The sequence below is a fragment of the Amblyomma maculatum genome, chromosome 6 (assembly GCF_055883805.1).
Source record: "Amblyomma maculatum isolate TAMU_Amacu chromosome 6, ASM5588380v1, whole genome shotgun sequence".
NCBI classification, from domain to species: domain Eukaryota; kingdom Metazoa; phylum Arthropoda; class Arachnida; order Ixodida; family Ixodidae; genus Amblyomma; species Amblyomma maculatum.
In genome coordinates, this window is record NC_139349.1 from 137,891,992 (window position 1) to 137,904,590 (window position 12,599).

The following is a 12,599-nucleotide window of genomic DNA, read 5'->3' on the forward strand; positions in this document are numbered from 1 at the left end:
AATTGATTGGATGTCGCTTTCTCCCGGCAGAGTTGATACAGCTAGCAGTGAACATCTGATCCAACTCGCCTACTGCTATGGTTTGACTCAGATTGTTGAAAAGAGTACGAGAGCAGGTATGACAACATCCTCGATACTAGACCTTGTCTTTTTGTCATCTGGTCTACTAGAGTTTTTGCTGAGTGGTGATGTTGAAAAAGGATTGTCTGACCATAAAATGGTGATTATGTCGCTCAATATGACTCACGAAATATGTCACAAATCTTGCAGAAAGACTGTTTTGAATTTTGCGGCTGCTGATGATGTCGGATTACTGGACTACCTTGAAATCTCGTTTGATGAATTCATGTGTTTATATCAAGACGGAGTTGGCACAAATAAGTTGTGGGATTTTTTTGCAAACATGACAGCGAAAGCAATTGAGATGTTCATTCCTAAAACCACGAAAATAACAAAAAGGAAGCATCCTTGGATTAATAGAGACATTATTCACAAAAAACGACAGCTCAAAAGGAAACGAATAAGACGCTTACAATAAACAAGCCCTGAATTAAAAACCTCCATATGTCGTATGAGCCAAGAGTTAAAGCGGCTCATCAAAGAAAGTAAAAATACCTTTTACAGTCAGACTCTCACCAGATTTCTTACTGAAGCGCCCAGTAAGTTCTGGCGATATATAAATGGCGGCGGTCAATCTCACCATTCTAATGAAGAAGAGAGCCCCAGAGGGCTGAAAGTTTTAATTCATTTTTTGCATCTGTTTTCACTGAAGATGACGGCGAATCACCGTTTTTTGAGCCTCCAGGTTGCCCTCCTATACCCGATTTAGAAATAAGTGAAGAAGGAGTTCTGAAACTCCTTTTCAATATCAACACAAAAAAGAACACAGGACCGGACGGTATCCCGAATGAATTCCTATATAGATATGCAGAGTGGAATTCTAAATTTTTTACCAAAATCTTTCAATCGTCTATCGACAGTAGTTGTGTTCCCGTTGCCTGGAAATGTGCGAAAATAGTGCCTGTGCATAAAAATGGTCCCTCTTCTAACGTTGAAAATTATAGACTCATTACCCTCATTAGTACGTGTTCCAAGTTACTCGAACATATTATGTACGCTCACTTATCAACTTTTCTTGAGAGTAACAATCACCTATTTGTAAACCAGCATGGCTTCCGCAAGGGGCTTTCTACCATCACACAACTCACGGAAACTGTACATGATCTTTCCCAGTCAATGAATTCCCGCATGCAAACAGACATCGTAATTTTGGACTTTGCAAAGGCGTTTGATAAGGTTTCGCACCCTAAACTATTACTAAAAATCAGTGCCATATTTAAAAATGAAACTCTAACTAAGTGGTTCAGGTCATATCTTTCGTCTAGAGTACAGTATGTTCAGGTTCAAGAGTATAAACCCAACATCATGCCAGTCGATTCCGGTGTTCCCCAGGGCAGCGTTCTGGGCCCTCTCTTGTTTTTGATTTTCATCAACGACTTGCCTGATGGTTTGAGCGTTCCAGTTAGACTGCATGCAGATGACTGCATCGTTTATAAACAAATTATTACTCCAGAAGATCAGGCAGAACTCAATCAAAACTTGCAGAAAATACATGAATGGTGTAAGGTGTGGCAGATGGTATTAAATTCAAACAAAACTGTTTTCATGATCATTACAAGAAAGGAAACTGTCCTTGATTACAGTTACAGCATTAATGGTAAATTACTAACTAGAGTAAGTAATTTTAAATACCTTGGAGTAACACTCACATCTGACTTACGCTGGAATTCACACATAGATAATGTATGTACTAAGGCTTCCAAGGCACTCTGGAGCTTGAGACGCAATATGTGCAGTGCAACTCCTGAAATAAAAAGTCTGGTTTTCAAAAGCCTAGTTAGGCCTATCCTCGAATATGCAAAAGTTGTCTGGGACCCGTACACTGCTTCCAACTGTTCTAAGCTAGAAAGAATCCAGCGTCTCGGAGCAAGGTTTATATTTATAGGTATCGTTATTCTGATTCTCCAACTTCTTTGCGTAAACCTGCTGATTTGCAAACACTTGACATTAGAACCAAATGCGACAGACTCAAGTTTCTTTTCCAGATCGCTAACCACTACTTGAAAATCGATCAAACAAAATACTTTGAAATTAAAACAGGGGAAAGATCACGCCATCGTCACAGTTTGTACATCCCAATGCCGCCTGTCAGAAATGATTGCTTTAAATTTAGTTTTTTCCCGAGAGCCATTAAGGAATGGAATATGTTACCAAACTCCGTTGTCACGTCACAATCACTTAGCGAATTTTTAGATAAACTGCACAATGTTTTATGTTCTGCTTAATTTCTTGACAATGTTTTTGTTTTGTTCAAGTGGCAAACACAATTATGTATGAAATTTAGTGTTGATCTCAGTGTTTGTTTGATGTGTTCCTTTTCTGTTTCAAGTTTGATATCCACTCCTGTAATAGCCCGCCCAGGGCTGACAGTATGAATAAATGAATGAATGAAATGAATGTTTGGACAGAACTTCCACTAAACTGTGACGGTCACTTGTTGGCAGGGACTTGCTAATCATGGCAAGAAATTTTCTCTTATCTACTTCTGGGCATGCGGTAGGCTGGGAATTGTCTGTGCTGAGCAGTGCCACGGATTTAAAAGCGTCTTTGTCAAAGTTGGCAAGGTTTAGACCATGTGGTAATACAACAGGTCCGTTAGAGCAGTTAGTCGTTCACAAAGAAGAATGACCGTTCATGACAGAAATGACGCAGCGAGGAATAAGAATACTTTTCTTCGCGCAGTTGAGGGTGAGTGGTTCAACCACAGCATCGAACTCATTACTGGCACAGCTTGAACTAACAGCTTGTATAAACTCTGCTGACATTGCAGAAACGACTATGTCGTCCGAAATTGTGCTGGGATTGGTCGGCGAATTTTCGCACAAAGCAGATTCAATTCGAGTGCTCACAGAAATGTCTCCGTCGCGAAAGTCGAGAGTGGCTCCACATTGTTCCAGAAAATCGAGTCCAAGAATTACGTCATGCGTTAATAGAGCAAGTAATGCGAATTCAGTTCGAAATGTGTGTCCGGCGATAACAAGATTCACGGAACAGACTCCAAGTGGGTTAAGCGGTTCGCGACCAACACCCCACAATGTTGCCGCACAATCCCAACCAAACATAATTTTACGACCAAGGCACTTTTTAAAAGCGAGGCTTATAATAGAAATAGTTGCACCTGTGTCCAACAACGCCATAGTACGTACACCGTCCACAAACACTTCAATTCGGTTCTTTAACATCGAAACGGGCAGAGGCATAGGTAAGCTAGAATCATTTGCAACCTCACATTCATCGGCAGCACTCACTAGTTTCCCGGAGGTGGCGACCGTCGTCGGGGAGAAGGGGAGCGTCGTAGACGACGGGATGGTGGTGTCAGGCTACGGTCAGAGGCCGGGGATTCGTCTCGGTTCAGAGCCATTCTACGTTCTTGTTGGCTAGCTGTTTTTTTGTACTCATTCTGGCCAGGTGGTCTTCTGTATGGATCATCATTGTCTGCATGAAACCTTGTACGGGAGTTCACCCACTGTCAGCGATACTGCTGGTACGGACGGCGATTGCGGCAAAAACGCGAGATTTGGCCGATCATTCCACAGGCATAACACACTGGCGGCTCACATTAATTCGATGAATAAGGCTCATCGTCGCTTGGATTAAACGCGTCGTGTTCTGGATGTAGTCGACGAGGAGGAAGAGAGTGCTCGCTGTTGTAGGCGTTGATGGTGAGAGGTTCGATGTTCTGGCGATGAGCTGCAGAGCGTCAGGTGTCCGAAGGACTTGTAACGGAGGGAGCATAACCGGTAGAAGATGGGCTATTGTCTGCCGAAGAGGTGCCAATGTAGATGGGTCTGACGTGGCCCCCAATATCTTGATGCCTTTGAAGCTCCTCGCGGACGATCTGTTGAATTGTATCTTCCATGCTTTTCGCTTTAAACACATCCACACTGGCGACAGTTGTGACGTTAGGCAACCGACCAAACTTTGGAATAATACGGCGTCGCTTCAAACCTCCAAACGTGCGGCAGTATCCTGTTACATCAACGCTGGTGTTCAAATCCTCCTTGCAGATGAGAAAGTTGTACACATCTTGCGCTATTCTTTTGAGGAGGTGGCCCACTTTATCTCCCTCAGTCATCCGAGCATCAAATATTCTGCATAGCTTGAGGACTTGTCTAAAAGTTGTGCAGGTCTCCCCCAGTACTTGCGCTCGCTGACCCAGAGTCTGTTCGGCATTCTTTTTTCGAGCATCGGCATCGCCGAATCCCGCTCTCATTTCTTCCATGAAGCAATCCCAGGTGGTAAGGGATGCTTCATAATTGTCAAACCATGTTAGTGCAGTTTCTTCAAGAACGAATACCGCATTCGCCAACTTGGTTCTCGCATCCCAGCCGTTGTATTTGCTCACCCGATTGTAGTGGGTGAGCCAGTCATCCACGTATTCCCCAGGCTTGCCATAACGAGTGTCGGGGCTCCCGATAAGGCTGTGGGGTGGTCGGTTGTGCTGCTGGCATGGGCTGCGTTGAAACATCTGCTTGCGCCATCTCCGTCCGTAGGGGAGGGGGGGGGGGTAGACCATCAATTCTTCTGCTTCGGTGGTGTCGGAGAGGATCCGTGGTGATCCATAGCCCGCAAACTCCCCTACACAATTGTTACGAGGTTTATTTACACACGTGTTAGGATGCGCTGGAGGTTAGCACACCAGAGCAGACAGAACCGGCTTCCTCTTCTTCTTCTGCTTATCCCGCCAAACCTCATATTCCTCCAATACAGGACCGCATGAAGTTTTTGACACTATGTTTCGCGACGGGCGTCTGGCGTACCCTGGATGTCGTTGAAAAACGATCGCGGTAAGGATGCAAAAGTTTGAATAATTCGCGTGTTTGGGACGACTCAAGTTTTTCTTCGATGTTCAGTTGCAAGGGTTTTTCTTCCTCGTGCGGGTCTGGCGGAATATCTCTCTCAGGCAACACAACAGCCTCACGAGCATCACTTATCTCTTCTATATGGGCTATAACTACCCCTTTTGTCACGTGCTGCGGCTCGTTCCTAAAGTTCATCACCAAGATGTTCGCACGTCCTCCCTGAACATCGGCCATTCCTCTGGCAACGCCAATTCCCTTCAAAAGTAACATTTTGTACACTTCCTTCCAGGAGGCCTGCGCCACATGCGGGGGTCTAAGCTCGAACAGGTAGAAATACTGTCGAGAGAGGTGGCAAGTTAACATGCTCGGCATCAACTTTAAGCGCAACTGGGGTGGCTCTGCGAAACCTCGGCGAAGGGGAACGTGCTCAAAGGGTCAACTTATTCTGCCCTACATCGATGACTGCGCCATATTCACGAATAAAGTCCATTCCGAGAATACCATCCTTGGAGCAATTCTTTAAAATCGCAAGTTGGGCGGGACATGTGTCACTGTATATTTCGACGCGGGCGGTGCATTTTCCAAGTGGAACAAGGTGATCTCCTGCGGTTCGTATCGGAGGTCCACCCCCCTGGGTGGTAACACTAGCGTAGTCGGCGACATAACTTTCCGCTGAATACCGAGTAATCGGTGCAAGTATCAACGAGTGCAGTGCCCACGTGACCGTCGATAATAACGCCTATATTACTAGAGGCCGCCAAACCATTTTCGTTTCCGCGTGTGCCGTTGTTCGTGATGTCAAACGTACGTGGAGGCTCTTTCTTTCAGACGAATTCGAGAACGCCACCTCCAGGCATCGCCGCAATCAGTTTTCCCGGCGAGGAAGAGGAGACAAGCTCTCACGGCGAAACCTGTAAGGAGGCGTGGGAGGGTGGCGTGGCGAGTGCAAGCGAGATACACGGTCATCGGTTCGAATCGGGGATGAAGTGCGTCGAAGATACTGCTTGATATGTCATATTGTTCGCCGTAACGAGGTAGTCGGTCGCTCCGGCTGAATCCTCGCAGGCTGAGATCTCGGTATAGGCAGCGGCGGTACATGTGATCCTGTTCACCACAGTGGAAACACAACGGTCGACTGTCTGCAATTCTCCAGACGTCGGCTTTTCGTCGTCTCCGCTGCTCCGAGTATGTGTCCTGCTGCTCCAGGAATTCCCGTCGTCGAGGCTCTGAATCTGTAACTCGTTGGTACGGGTGAGTTACGGGCGGAGGCTGACGGAGAACGGCAGCGTAACTTTCAGCCGGCTGTTGTTCTGCAGCAGCAACCACGGGCCCAGTAGAGATGGCTTCCGGTGTAGGTGCCTGTCGCACTTCCTCACGAACGGCCGTAGCGATGGATACTCGGGAAGGTTGCTCAGGAGCTGGGAAAAGCATCCTAAGCTCTTCGCGCACCACTTCGCGAATGATTTCGCGGATGTCAGTGAGGCAAGCACCACTAGGTCCAGACGAGGCTATGCTCAAGACTTTGGGGCAGGTTCCCAGTCACCGATAGTGGTTTGCGTAGCCAATGCGCGCTCAACGTTAGTCACTTCGGCCACAAAACTGGCTACTGTAATCGGCCAAAGATCTCGTTTCGGACGCCCCGCTTCAAGGCGCGCACTTTTTTTTTCCTCCGTAGCCTGTGGGTCCGCGCGAGCACTTAGGCGCAGCACGTCCTCTACAAAGCTCCTCGCACTTTCGGCAGGGCCCTGAAGTCGAGCCTGGAGATCTTTGGCGTGCTGTTGGGCGAGTACGGCACCAATACCGTGACCACTGGCGTCGGTGCGTACCTCCGTTGGTGCCGAGGGATTGAAGTGTGCCAGGACGGGCGGATTGGTGAGGGCTGCAATGAGCGCAAAAATGGCTTGGGATTGTTCTTGGTACCAGCAAAATGGAGTGCCGTTCTTCAAAAGATTGGTCAGTGGACGAGCCGTCTCCGCGAAGTTGGGTACAAACTGCCGAAAATAGGAGCAAAGCCCAAGAAAACTGCGTACGTCACTGGTACAACGGGGTGTAGGAAATGCACTTACAGCACGTATTTTGCCTGGATCGGTGTGAACGCCACGGGCGTCGACCACGTGACCGAGCACCTTGAGTTCACGTCGGCCGAAGTACATTTCTTTGAGTTCAGCTGAAGGCCAGCTCTTCGGAAGACGCCAAAAATGGCATCAAGGCGATGGAGATGGCTCTCGTATGTAGGAGAAAATACAATGACGTTATCGAGATAGCATGAACACGTCGTCCACTTCAAGCCGCGCAGGAGAAAGTCTATCATGCGCTCGAAGGTTGCGGGCGCATTACACAAGCCGAAAGGCATCACCTTGAATTGATGCAGGCCATCAGGAGTGACGAAGGCGGTCTTCTCTTGGTCTCGTTCGTCTACTGCGATCTGACAATAACCAGAAAGAAGATCAATGGAAGAGAAATAGCTGGCACCGTGCAAGCAGTCGAGGGCATCATCTATCCTGGGGAGCGGGTAAACGTCCTTCTTTGTAATTTTGTTCAGGTGTCGGTAATCAACGCAGAACCTCCAGGTATTGTCCTTCTTTTTAACAAGCACCACAGGCGACACCCAGGGATTGCTCGAAGGCTCTATATTGTTTTTTGCTAACATCTTTTCCACTTCATCTTGTATGACGCGACGTTTAGAAATGGCAACTCGATAAGGTCTTCTGTGAATTGGGCTGGCGTCACCGGTATCGATGCGATGTGTAACAAGAGACGTTTGTCCTAAGGGGCGGTCACCAAAATCGAAAATATCGCTGTACGAAGTCAGAAGGCTCGTAAGTGCTGTAGCACGGTCAGGGCGCAAGTTAGGTGCAACCATTTCTGATATGCGGGCCTCCGGAGGTGGGGACGGTGCAGGTTGTGTCGACATTTTAGCAGCAGGGTCAGGTAAAAGAGCGGCCACAGTGACGTCAGACAGTGGGGTCCGTTCGGCGAGAGTAATGCTTTTAGGAAAAACGAGCACAAAAAGGCCGAAGCTCAAGACTGGAATATAACGTTGTTATTTTCTACGTGCACGATGGTATGAGGGAGGTCGATTCTACGCTGCAGTGGCACGTCGGTTATGGGGCAAACAACGTAGTCGCTATCAGGAACGGAGGGGAAAGACGACATGAGCCCATACACTGCAGCTTCTGGTGGCAGACAAGTAAATGTAGAGGCGCGTTGAAGTATCAGAGGCCTGTTTGTCAGGACAGAGTGGGAGGTCAAGATGAAGCATTCCAGAGGAACAGTCAATGAGCTCGGAATGTGCACTTAAAAAGTAGAGTCCTAATATAACGTCGTGAGGGTCTCTGGTGAGAACTGTAAATAGCACAGCGACATGGCGGTCGGCAATGGTAATTCTCGCAGTACACATACCAATCACAGTAGCTGTGTTGCCATCAGCAACGGGAATGGTAGATGAGGGAGCGGGTGTGAGGACTTTGTTGAGGCGTTGACGGAGCGAGGAACTGAGGACGGAAATGTGGGCACCAGTGTCAATAAGGGCAGAAACTGAGACTACGTCCACAAGAATGGCAATGAGATTACGTCTGTGTGCGAGGGTCAGTTCCGAGTTGGCAGTCCGGGTCGGTAATGCAGCGTCACTTCCGGGCGCTGCATTTGCTAGTTTCCCGAGTAGGTACCGGCGTATGATTGGGAAGAGCCGCGATGAGGTACCGGTGAACGTGGTCGACGAGCCCGGGGAGATGGAGATCGGCTGTAGCGACGAGCAGTTGGGACGGTTTCGGTGCGAGGTTCATCTGGTTGAGGAGGAGAGTGTGCAGGTCGATCATAGGCGGAGCGGGGCTCCTCTGGTGGGGCGACAAAGCGTCGAGGTCCATAGTAATACCGACGGTCGGCGTTGTAGTAGAAGCGAGGGGTGGGGAAAGTACGGCTACGGCAATACCGCGAAGTGTAGCCGGCTGGACAGCAAATGAAGCAGATTGGCCTGTCATCTGAGGTGCTCCACTCTGCAGGGTTGTGACCAAGGTAGCGACGTGGGGAGGCTGTGCTGGTGGTTGTAGCAGCCACTAAAGGAACAGGGTGCGATGGTGGCGGGGGCGGCACGGAGCTAGAGGAGAGGCCGACGTTTGCAAGTTCCTGACGGACAACGGCCTGTATATAGGCAACGGTGCCGGGCAGCGGAGACGAGAGTGGTGCAGGAGTTAGGGCTTCAAGTTTTCTGCGGACGATCGGAGTCAAGGTCGTGGGATGGGAGGGTTGGTGCAAAGGGTCCAGGTCATCGCAGGATGAGGTAGCCGCCGTGTTCGGAAGACGCTAAAAGCGATGTACCACACATCTTTATTTAGCCTGCTCGAATTTGCGGCAGACTTGGAGCACCGAGTCGACGGTAGAGCAGTCCATGCAGAATAGGATGTGGAACGCATCATCCGCGATACCCTTGAGGATATGCCCTACCTAGTCACTTTCCGGCATGGGAGGTGTTAATCTTGCGACACAACGCATGCACATCCTGAATGTAGGCGAGGTAAGACTCTGTGGGGGATTGAACACGAGAAGAAAGTTCCGTTTTTGCAGCCAGAGCGCGTCCAGTTGGTTTCCCGAACAAGTCCTTAAGCTTACGCTTGCAGGTATCCCAGTAACGAGCTCTTGTTCGTGGTTTTGAAACCATGTTCGAGATGTTCCCGCCAAATAAAGGATGATGTTAGCGAGCATGATGGTGGCGTCCCTGTGGTTGTTCCGGCTGCAGCGCTCATACTCATCAAGCCAATCGTCAACGTCTGGATTGCCGTCGTCATTAAAGATGGGAGGGTGGCGAATTTTCGTTAGAACAACTGGCTGAGCCGATCTTTCCGCGGTGGTTGGGTCTGCTTCGGAGGTCATCATAGCTGTTTGATACGTGGTTGTGATCTCAGGTAGGTGGCGGCCGCTTCGTAAATCCAGCTTTTGGAAGCGTAAATGGGCTAATCGGCGCGTACGGGTATCTTGATTCACCTCCACCAAGATGATACGTGGCAAGGTTAGTCCACGAAGGTTAGTCCAGGCTGGCACAGCACACAAAACAAACACAGCAGCGTCGACCATATTCCTTCATCAATTGCTGCTACCACTTTGACTTCTTCGGTGTCACTGTTGCTCATTGTTGTCATCTGCAACTTCCAGCGATGCAGGGCATATATGTCAGAATAGCTTCAAACAGCAGTCGACCCACATTTAACGTGTATTTAGCAGTTCTGTCGAGAGTTACTATGGCTCGTGAGAATTTCGCGCTGGTTATACAGTGGTAATTGTGTCTCCTCGAGCAGCAGTGCTAGACAGTGTGACAAATCGTAAGAGACACGATCTACAAATCTGCGTTGTAGATGGGGTTGATTGTGTTAGAGCGGGCATTTTAGAAAACGACGCTCGCGGCACCTACGTTACTTCTAAAGGAAGCCAGTAGAAATTCTGACCGCTACAGCCGTGCGTTGCCATGACGGCGAAATGACGCACAGCATGCCCGTGTGCGGCAAAATAATATGGTGCCTTTTTTTCTTCTTCCCCCGCGGCGCATTCAGGCGTCCGCCGAGAGCTAGACAGTCACTTGGCTTGCAAACAGCGAGACCTGGAAATTGCAGTCATCATTGCAGAGAAACATGTTTGTTTTATTCCTTCTTTGTATTTATAACGTCACTGCTCCTGCAAGGCTTGAAATTCTCAAAGATGCAAGCACCTTGTAGCAATGCTGCTGCTGGCGCACCGGCAAGAACATTTCAATTTCTTATCATGACCTTTATTATATTGACACGCTGCATTCTTTATCTTCCCTCTGTGCTGATCGCGAGCGTGTGCCTCCTCGAGGCGAAGAAACTGAAGTTCTTCTGTCGAAGCGGGCCTGCTAGTTTCCTGCCGCACTGTGACTTTTGTTACTCCTGTGTCCCGCGGTGACTTCTGATCAGAGACTTCACACCATGACAATATAGATATTCTCAGAGGCATACAAGTACCGTGGAAAGCATGACACCAAATGACATGATGCAAGCATGCAATTTCATGTCAATAACATCACTTAGTAATTTGCATTAAAAGAGTTGCATTCCTCAAGCACTTCGTGGTTGCAGAAAACTTGCTTGTAACTCAGCAAGGCACACTTGGTAATACAATACCTGAAAAGGAAGAAACCATGAACATTAAACAGTCCTCGCACAACATGAACACTTTAAATCCTCATGGAACTCGACCTGCATTCAACTGAGTACAGATCGAGGTTGTCACACGGCAACTTTCAAGTACAAGCTAGCTCCTTTTTGTAAATATTTGCGATGTTTATTTCTTCAAGGCTTAAAAAGAATGCTACGAAGAATGAAGGGTGTGGTCAAAAGAAAACAGGTTGGCTGATGCAATGAAGTCGATGATGTGGTCCCTACGTCCAAGTGGCTTATGACTGCGGATTTAAAAAAAAAAGTGAGCTCGAGTTTGCTTGGCTTGAAGCCCCTTCCTTGAGTACTAAGTTTTTAAGCACATATGAGAGTGAGTGTTGACGCCTTCATTCTCATTGAGCCCTAAAAAATGAATTGATGCAATAAAATCTCATATGTTAGCATAGAAATACATTAAAAGGTATGGCAATACTTCTCACTGGCCATTCAAAACGTCTGTGTAGAACAGAAGGCTTCAATCCTTTTTGAAAACCTCAGTGAAAGCTGTGTTCAGTGAAAGTCGAAAGTAGTCATGTGACACATATTATATGTAATTACTAGTGTTGCTCCAATGCCGAGGTAATATCTGACATTACCAACTGCTCTGTATCATGACCTATTTAAGCATATTTTATTGTGCTCCATTTCGTCAAATGCACTTTTGCATATTTAGTTTTCTGGATGCAGCTATATTATCAGCAATCTATGGCAGCAGCCTCCGAACAGATGCACCTTATTGTGCACTGGTGGCATAGCACAGAAGCATGTGTGTTCTATTAATTTGTAAATAGTGAAAAAAGCTACAGTTATACTGTCATAAAATGCCAACACAATCCAGTAGAGGGCTGCTTTATCCTCCCATGTAGCTTAGTGTCCTTAATAGTGGTCAGATTTCTAATGACATCTACTACATTTGTCAATTCCGAGCTTTTCAGGTGAAGCTGCATATAGGATTCTCACGTTAGCTCATGGTAGCATTGAAAACTTTTAGCAGCATGGGGCCTAGCCGGTACTGAAAGTGACGATGCATTGGTGCTCTGTATTGGCTGACTACTGAAAACTAGCAACAGTACAAAATATTCAGTCGTCCTAAAATTTTCTTTTAATCCACGAACCGCTTCTTAGCAGATTTCAGTACAGCAGTGAAAGTTAACACAGCAACTGGTGTTGTTATATTCAGATCTTTTTCAATTATTACCAATTGTTTTTTTTTGCCAACAGGGTTGGTATCCAAAATCTGGAAACATTAACCAGCACAGACCTCAAGCAAGCCTGGGGCAAGCTCAAGGCGACTCCCATGTACCAGGCACGGGAGCTGCAAGAACTTTGCCATGTGCAAGCTGTCCCGAGACTGCGACTTACAAGTGATGAACAAGATGGCATAAGGCGCAGACTGATAGCAGGCCTGCCACAGAGTGCATTGGCGCTGCACTTCAATGGCAGACAACCAGAAAAAGCTCCAATTTCAGCAAATGAGACTGTCCAGGAGCAAGCTTTGCTGAGCCACATGATG